We start from the raw sequence: 8,267 nt of genomic DNA on the forward strand, positions 1-8,267 counted from the left end.
ACCCCCATGTGAATACTGTTCCTGCTATTACCGCCGCCATGGGAACCCTGTTCCTGCTATTGCCACCCCCATGGTAACCCTGTTCCTGCTATTGTCGCCACCCCCATGGTAACCCGAACCCTGTTCCAGCTATTATCGCCACCCCCATGGGAACCCTGCTCCTGCTATTGCCACCGTCACGGGAACCCTGTTCCTGCTCTTCCCACCCCAACGGGTACCGTGTTCCTGCTATTGTCGCCACCCCCACGGGAACCCTGTTCCAGCTATTATCGCCACCCCCATGGGAACCCTGCTCCTGCTATTGCCAACGTCACGGGAACCCTGTTCCTGTTATTGCCACGCCCACGGGAACCCTGTTCCTGTTATTGCCAACTCCACGGGAACCCTGTTCCTGCTATTGTCGCCACCCCCACGGGAACCCTGTTCCTGCTATTATTGCCACCACGGGAACCCTGTTCCTGCTATTGTCGCCACCCCCACGGGAACCCTGTTCCTGCTATTGCCGCCGTCGCGGGAACCTTGTTCCTGCTATTGCTACCCGCATGGGAACCCTGTTCCTGCTATTGCCACCGTCACGGGAACCCTGTTCCTGCTATTGCCACCACCACGGGAATCATGTTCTTGCTGTTGCCACCGCCACAAGAACTATGTTCCTGCTTTTGCCGCCACTGTCACGGGAATCCTGTTCCTGCTGTTCCCACCACCATAGCTTTTGCGATGTCCAGTCTTCCAACTGTTTCTTGACATCATGTTGAGTAAATCGAATTGGATGAAAACTGGTTTCTGTGATGTTGGGGATCACTGGAGGAAACCACTGAATGGGTTATCCATTCGACGAATCTGACTGACATTGTACGCTTCCGTCATATCTTTGATATTGATGTGCTCCCTCATCATTGAAGATAGGAATATTTATGGAGCCACCTTCTGTATTGAGTTATTTTATTTTCTACCACCATTCATGACTAAATGTGCCAAGACTGCACAGCTTTTCCCTGAAATGTTGGGTGTGAAATTACTTAGCTCTGTCTATCATTTGTTGCTTATGCTTTTTGGCATGCAAGTAGTCCTATTTTGTAGCTTCACCAGGTTGGCACCTCATGTTTAGATATCCCTGGTGCTGCTAATGGCATGCCCTCCTGCATTCTTCATTAAAGAAATAGGAGTAGGCCATGTGACCCCTCTTGCCCACACTGTCATTCAATAAGGTCATACTGTTCTGATTTCCTATCTATCCCTGATAACCACTGACTCCCTTATTAATCAAGAATCTGTCTCCTTCACCTTAAAAATAGTCAATGATCCTAGCTCCACCTCTCACTGGGTAAGAATTCCAATGTCAAATAACCTTCCAAAAGGAAAAAAAGCTCAGCAATATTCATCTTAAATGGTAGATACCTTATTTTTAACCAAATCCCTTGGACGTACTCTCTCCCACAGGGGAGTATCCTTTCAATATCCACTCTGTCATATCCCCCTTGCATCTTATATAATTCAAGATTCTTATTCTTCTATGTTCTAATGTATACAGTGCTAACCTTTACAATATTTCCTCATGAGATAGCATCACTCCTCATCCCAAGTATGAGTTGGGTGAACAATCACCTTCAGATAGCAGTGGTTACACAAGAGTGAGTAGCGTACTTGAAATATTCTGTCTTTGAGGTAGCATAACTGAATGTTCTGGTAGTAAGTTTGCTCACTGAGCTGGAAGGTTCGTTTGCAGATGTTTCATTACTGTACTAAATAACATCATCAGTGAGCCTCCGGTGAAGCGCTGGTATTATGTCCTGCTTTCTACTTTTGTGTTCATGTTTCCTTGGATTGGTGATGTCACTTCCTGTGGTGACATCATTTCCTGTGTTGGTGATGTCATTTCTTGTTCTTTTTCACAGAGGGTGATAGATGGGATCCAAATCGATGTGTTTGTTGATAGAGTTCCAGTTGGAATGCCATGCTTCAGGGAATTCTTATTTGTGTGTCAGTTTGGCTTGTCCTAGGATGGATGTGTTGTCCTAGTCGAAGTGGTGTCCTTCCTCATCTATATGTAAGGATACTAATGATACTGAGTCATGTCTTTTTATGGCTAGTTGACGTTTATATATCATGGTGGCTAGTTTTATGCCTGTTTGTCCAATGTAGTGTATATTACAGTTCTTGCAAGGTATTTTGTAAATGACATTGTTTTTTCTTGTTGTCTGTATAGGGTCTTTTAATTTCATTAGCTGCTGTTTTAGTGTGTTGGTGGGTTTGAGGGCTACCATGATGCCCAAGAAAAAGAACAGGAAATGACATCACCAACACAGGAAATGGCAACAGCACAGGAAATGGCATCAACGACCCAAGGAAACCTGAACACATAAATAGAAAGGAGGCCATAACACCAGCGCTTCACCAGAGACTCACTGATAATGTTACCTAGTATGGTGACAAGTTGTCTAAAAACAAACCTTCCAGCTCAGCGAACTTACTTCCATCCAATACCTCAATCTGAGCTACAAACTCGATAACTGACTGTGCTCCAAAAATTAAGCAAATAAAGAACTGAACATACTATGTTAGTTTAATGAACAAGTTGAAGGTTGCTAAAACTGATGAAATGTCTTTTGAAAATTATTTGTATTGGATATTGCTTTGACCAGTCCTACTTCTTCAAAATGTTTTTGCTTTAATTAACAAGGTGAAGAAAAGAATTTGCTTGTTAAGTTTAGCTAAGGTCAAAAGTGAAGTTAGAGCGCCACCACAATAGTGACACAAGTTTTACACCTTTTGCCAGAGAGCAATGGCAATAGTATCAATTAGCAAGTATCCTGTAGGCAGCACAGCTGAGAGAGCTGGGAATGCAAAGGAGCTGAAGGAGCTATATGACAATGAATGCTACTACTTCAGCCAATCACTGTGAGAATCAGCTTTCTGTAGCAGAGAACTGACATATGAGCAGGTTCAAGGTCGTACAGGGCAATGTCTCAGGTAGATTATTTGGTTATGCAGATTCAAGAAACAATCAATCATTTGTTGCTCTACCAATTGCAGTTAAGGCCACCACTGCCCTCAAATACAAAATGGGGCATCTTAAGTGATAAACGGTTAAATAATATTTGAATTTATAAAGAATCTTACCACATTCCAGAATGTCAAAGCAATTTTCATATTGAATTACTAGTATTCATCATTACTAAGTAGCAATGGCATGAGGCTATAGTGCTGACTGGTTAGTAACATGAACTTTGGAAGAAATCATTGCTATCAATTATGGACAGGGATGAATCCATTCTTGAAAACTTGAGGTTATTTTGACTAGAACAACACAATTGCTGGTTAGGCCCTAATAACTGAAATTCCTCCAGGTGAGAATGCCTTCAATTGCATTTTCTTGTGAAGTCAGTCAGTCTCGTTTTCAGTTTTTGATAGAGTCTGCCTAAAAAACATACACATTGAATGTAAAAATATTGATTGCCTCACAATACTCAATAAGCACAGAAAACATTTGCGCTTGTCCATTTCAACGTTTTTTAAGTGTTGAGTTTTTTTATGCATCACAATATATCTTACTTACTGCCTGTTTGAAAATGAAAATTTAGTTTCTTTTACAAGCATGGAGGCACATTCTTTCAAATTTTGACTCTGGTGGAAATATAAAGGTATTAAAATAGTTGGTTTACATTTTCCTGTTTCTTCTGTTTTTCTATCTCTTAGTCCCAGTTTTCTTTCCATTTCTTTATTTTGCTTTCTGTGCATTATCCGACTCAGTATTAAATATTTGACTTATATTTTCTTTAAAGAATCTGCATATCTTTAATCTGATTAGTTAAAGAGGATGCTCTGTTTTTTGTGCTACTCAGATAGGTCTACATTCTCATGAGATGATGCCATACTGTATCAAACGTGTTAACTGTCAATGTTTATATAATAGCTCACAAAACGTTTGTGACCAGCTGTGAACTAATGTACAGCAAGCATCTTTTGCTTGTGGAACATCTCGGTCATCATCTTCTAAACTTGGTAACATGTATACACACAGAACAATTGTACCCTTTAGGTGGTGATGAACAGTGATAGCTGTGGACCCACTGAAGAGTGATAGCAGTCATGGTTGACTGCTTTTTTACTATCAGGTTTCATTGATGTGCTGGTTGCTCACTTTCCAAATTTCCTTTATTTTCATTCTGCATGTTATTTCAACTATTTCTTCAAGTTCCTTTCCAAGTCTAATGTGTGTCTTTAGTTCTATGTTTACTGCCATTGGTGTCAGCTCCGCCCTCTGCTATTGGATCCTGTGCTTCCTGACCCATGCACCACAATCAGTGAAGACAGACAACTGCACTTCCTCCACGATAACATTAAACACTGGAGAGGCCCTAACCCCTGGATGTATCCTTAGCCCCTTCTGTACTTCCTGTCCACCCATGACTGTGTCACCAAATTCCAAACCTACACCATCTTACTATGACACCCCCATAGTAAGATGAGTCAGAGTACAGAGGGAGATAGAGAATATGGTGACGTGGTGCAATGAGAATAGCCTCTCTCTCAACATGGCAAAACCAAAGAACTGATCACTGACTTTAGTAAGAAAGGAGGAGAACATCAACAGAACTAAGATCGAGAGGGTGGAGAGCATCACGTTCCTTGGACTAACCTGGTCTTCCCATGTAGTTGTGACGGTCAAGAAGTCACAGCAACACCTTTTCTGGAAATTTGGCATGTCCATAAGGACCCTCACTAACTTCCACAGATGCACAATTGAAAGCATACTGTCCAGGTGCATAATGGCCTGGTATGGCAACTGCTCTGCCCAGGACCCTAAGAAACTATAGAACATTGTATGCAAAGTCCAGATCATCACAGAAGCCAACCTTCCATCTATGGGCTTCATTTACACAGCTCGGTGCTGTGACACTCATCAATGACACTTTATACCTTGGTAATGATCTCCTACAATCTCTTCCATCAGAAAAAAGATAGAGGAGCCTGAGCATTTGCACAGGTTTAGGGACAGCTCCTTCCCAGAAGTTATTAGACTATTGAATGGACTTTCGAGCCTCAAATAATGCTGATCTTGCTAACTTGGAACTCTCTCGTGCGCCCTGTGCAATGCTACCTGTATGCCTCTGTCTAAATCTTTTGATCCGTACAAACTTGCTTGCTATGTACTGCTTATAAATAAAGATTTTCACTGTATTTTGGATACAAGTGACAATAAATAAATAAATAAATATCTTCGTCACTACCCCTTCAAAATTGTGTCATCCTCAACCGAACCCAATTTATGGGATGGCAATTACTACAAGAAGTGTGGTGAAGTTCCACCACCTTCGTCTCCTGGCAAAGCAGGTATGCAAAACAAATATAGCATGCTGTGTTACAGCTTTAAGAGCTATATGTGTTAATCCGCCAATGACCAGGGACAACACGACCAACGTGAGGAGTCCAAGCAGCAGCATCCTAGACTCAGGCTATGAACAGCTCCTCAATAAATGCAAGTTACTAGTTTGTAGGTTAAAGGAAACCTCTTTGAGATTTCGAAGTAAATTGAGCCTGAGAGACGAATCCAGTATGATAGCTTTAATTCAGTGTTAAAGAATATCGCCCAAGTGCATAGCTCATCATAAAACAAATGCTTAGAAAAGCCAATTTTCCACAGTTTTCTTCCTGCTCCAAAATATATCTAACCTGAATTAGTATTTTGTCTTTGGACTGATTTTCTTTTTATTTTAGAGAACCAATATCATTCATTTTTTAACTTTTGCAGCTTTAACATCCACATCAATTGAAATGTGCTAATTTTAAAATATTTTGCGTTTAATCATTCTAATCAAAAACTATACTGTACTCAGCCGAATAAGAGTAAAACATGAACCAGATACTTCTTAAATATACCTCACTTTATACTTTGTTATAAATTAACTATTGGTGAGCTGTTTGACCTCTGTACTCAAGCCCACTGCTTGAGGCTATCATAAATACCAGTATTAGCTTCTAACTAGCATATCTTCTGTTTGGACTTTGATGGTGTGAAACAGAATAGAGACCTTACCATCAGCAATGAGTGCTCCAGGCTACTTGTAATTATCACAGTCAAACATTTTCTGTATTTAGAACCATTTTAATGTACTAAATAATGGTTACTAACTGCAAGAATTGATGATCAGTAGTTAAATATTCTGAACTGTATAAATGGTGCAAATACCGGAGACTATTATTGCTCCTAGTTTCATTTCCTAGAATGCAATTACCTGTTATCATTTTTCATTAAATTTATGATAGTTTTGAAAGGATTAATTGAGAAATAAGTCAAACATTTCAATTAAAATCCTGTTTCTATTGATGGAGTTATAGTTTACGGTAAGTTAATATGTGGGATTAGGGAAACTGGAGAGGTAGCAGGCTTCTTTTAGTAATGGCATTTTAACCCAAACTTTCATCACCTGCGTAAGGTGGGTCTTGATACAACAAAGGATAATGATGATGATGGATAGTTTCACTGCTTTCTTATGTGGCGTTCATCTATCACTTGTCAGCATGCTATTGGTTATACATGGCAGCCTTCCACAATTCTAAAATTTTAGTTGAAAGATTTTGTAATTTACTGGGAACAAGAGGAACTATCCCAGTGCTTCAAGAGTGCACAAGTCTTCATTACCCACAACATGGAAATCTTGCTAATAATCTAGTTATGAAAGAAAGTTTGGATGATTTCCTTATGTGTTGAAGCTCATGTCAGACCAGAGTTGTCCTTTCATCAGGCAAAACATAGATATTGGAAAAATGTATTGCATCCACAGCTTAAATATGTCAGAGTTTCACACAGCAAGCAGAGGAATTGACCTGGAATGGAACTTTTTGTATTTTTTGCTGCCCGTAGGGTTTTTTTTTTGTGTGTATTGACCATGAGGAGAATGTCAAATGTGGGTGTACCTGACTTAGTAAGGTTTAATTTCAATACAAAATACAATTTTATAAAATGCAATCTGAAGTAATAAGTATTTACATGTGATATTTATATGCAATAATTGGTGTTTTTGTAATAAAGGTCATTGTGTTTCTAATCACAAACTTTATAAATTCCAATACATTGAAAACAATGGATAGATACTTGTAAATTTTAAATTCAATGGTAATACTCTGGACAATGAGTTAAATCACAGTTATTATTATAACTGGTCTAAAGATGAAACAATAATCTGAATGGTCATTAGTTCAGATCTTGTATGTGAAAAATTAAAAGTTTAAATTTAAGTAATGAAATTTGATCATTGTACACATAATTGTATAATGATCAAATCTGCAACTTGAAAAAGGTGATAGAATTGTTTCAAACTTCAAGAAAACTGATTGAAATGTAACAATGAAAAAAATCTTAAATATCAATTAAACAACTGGAAAGGAAGATGTGAAGCAACAAAAGAAATCACTTTTTAATGATGAAGGAATATGGAGATATTGGTTTAATTTCTGCTTACTCTTTAAGGTCGTTTTAGGATTATTAGTAGTCAGTATATAAAGTAATAGCATTCCTCTAATTTTAGGTTATATTTAAGAAAATATAGTATGTATATAGTTACTTTGTAGTTTTTAAATGATTTATTCTGAAATACACTTCCACGTAGTCCCTTTCAAATTATTCAACTTGTTCCCCAGTAAGATGACAACCAGATTAACCAGCAGAAGTGTACTTCAATTTTATTATGTATGATAGATTGGCCTGGAGATATGATAGATTATTCAGTGCAGTACAACATATAACAGTGTATATGGACAATCATTGGGGTTCTGCCCCAGAACAAAGGCAGCTCTATTTGTTCAACTAACATTAAAGTGATATAGGTAAAAATGTCTCTTTGCTGGCTACGTAGAACAGTCTAAAAATGTCTCTTTGCTGGCTACGTAGAACAGTCGATCTTCCGTAATTACACCGGTACTACTCCCCACCTCTTCCTCCGCTACATTGGTGACTGCATTGGCGCCACCTCGTGCTCTCGCGAGGAGGTTGAGCAATTTATCAACTTCACCAACACATTCCACCCTGACCTTAAATTTACCTGGACCATCTCTGACACCTCACTCCCCTTCCTGGACCTCTCCATCTCCATTAATGACGACCGACTTGACGCTGACATTTTTTACAAACCCACCGACTCGCACAGCTACCTGGATTACACCTCTTCCCACCCTACCTCTTGCAAAAATGCCATTCCCTATTCCCAATTCCTCCGCCTCTGCCGTATCTGCTCCCAGGAGGACCAGTTCCACTACAGAACACACCA

At 39.3% G+C, this 8,267-nt stretch overlaps 1 long non-coding RNA gene across 1 annotated transcript in view; it reads right to left on the reverse strand.

Annotated features, from left to right (window-relative positions):
- Nucleotides 1-3,024: 3,024 nt before the first annotated feature.
- The window catches only part of LOC122559202, a 25,641-nt gene continuing 20,398 nt past the window's right edge, over nucleotides 3,025-8,267 (reverse strand). Inside the window, exon 3 of the long non-coding RNA XR_006314362.1 lies at nucleotides 3,025-3,418. This is a non-coding gene — a long non-coding RNA (uncharacterized LOC122559202). The remainder of the gene's footprint in view (nucleotides 3,419-8,267) is intronic.

Source organism: Chiloscyllium plagiosum, chromosome 18 (assembly GCF_004010195.1).
Source record: "Chiloscyllium plagiosum isolate BGI_BamShark_2017 chromosome 18, ASM401019v2, whole genome shotgun sequence".
Lineage (NCBI taxonomy): Eukaryota > Metazoa > Chordata > Chondrichthyes > Orectolobiformes > Hemiscylliidae > Chiloscyllium > Chiloscyllium plagiosum.